Genomic DNA, 1,274 nt, shown 5'->3' with positions numbered 1-1,274 from the left:
ATATTTCATATTTTATTTAATCTTTTAAATTTTGTAAATAATTTTTAAATGAATTTTGTAACCATTGTATTAAGATAAACAATTATTCAACAATTTTATTCGTTATTCATATAATTCGTTTAATTATTTTATCATTTAAGTTTTGTAAAAAAAAATTAACTTAATTGACTATTTCAGATATAAAAATTATATGATAATATTTTATTCTTTTTATTATGATAAATAAATAAATATATGTGCATGTGTTTTCATATAAAATTAATATAAAATTAATATATGTATCAAAAAATGTTTCAAGTAATATTTATTATTATTATTATTATTATTATTATTACTCTTAATATGTAAACAATATGAAATTATTAGAAGGAATTGTTACATCTTTATTTCAGGTTTTTCATTTCCAGGACAGAAGCAATCGCAGCACTGGTTGCGGCATTGCTTTTGGCAATCAGGAGCACAGCGCAGTTTAAAACAAGCACTTACGTCATGGCAGCGGTAGTTACAACCATTCACAAATCCTATAAAATTTGTTCATTTTCGTCAAATGATTAGTTAAAGAAATATAGAAAAATGTATAAAAGAAGAGAATGAAACGTACCTGTTGCAAATATTAGGAGACATAAAACCATCAAGCATGGAAACAATACTGGAGTTTTTGCCATTGCTGTTTCTCTCTGTTTAAAGGGATTTTTAGAATAATTTTTCAAGTTTCAGAGTTCTGTCTCTTAGGTATTATTTATAATCATAATAATAATAAAATAATAACGATAACAATAGTTACAATAATGGTAAGAATAATATTCATGAAGTGCAATAAATTATAAGAGACAAAGATATATTTAAAGTTGAAGTTGAGATTTGAACTCTTTGTTTTTATTACTGGGTAGCACATTCAGCGTTTTATTTATATAAGTAATTTCATGTGAAAATTCAATACACGGTATTCAATCTCCTCTAATATCATGATATACTAGATGCAACAATTTCTTTATTAAAAAGGAGACAAATTACTGCAATAATAAATATTAGTCATAAATAGATCCAACATATACATCGACAGTGTATGTACTGTTAGATTAGGGATGGAAAAAAAACATGTCCACGCATATTTGTACGTAAAATTCGTTATATGAACAGTTAATATTCATGGATAATAAATATCCGTGTAGCGTACATAATTTAATGTTCGTTCTTTAAAGAATCGGATTCGAATATCATATTATTTATATTTGTGGATATTTATTGTCTATTTAAAAATTATTAAAGTTACT

General features: G+C 24.1%; 1 long non-coding RNA gene across 1 annotated transcript; it reads right to left on the bottom strand.

Annotated features, from left to right (window-relative positions):
* Positions 1 to 291: 291 nt before the first annotated feature.
* LOC148198678 (uncharacterized) lies at positions 292 to 717 on the bottom strand. Its single transcript, XR_015786690.1, has 2 exons — positions 602 to 717; positions 292 to 521 (listed from the first exon to the last, which is right to left on the bottom strand). It is a non-coding gene; the product is annotated as an uncharacterized LOC148198678 (long non-coding RNA).
* Between the last annotated feature and the right edge of the window lie 557 nt (positions 718 to 1,274).

The sequence above is a fragment of the Vigna umbellata genome, chromosome 5 (assembly GCF_029865625.1).
Source record: "Vigna umbellata cultivar VRB3 chromosome 5, Vumbellata_1.0, whole genome shotgun sequence".
NCBI lineage: Eukaryota > Viridiplantae > Streptophyta > Magnoliopsida > Fabales > Fabaceae > Vigna > Vigna umbellata.
This window is presented reverse-complemented; position numbering and strand designations above follow the sequence as displayed.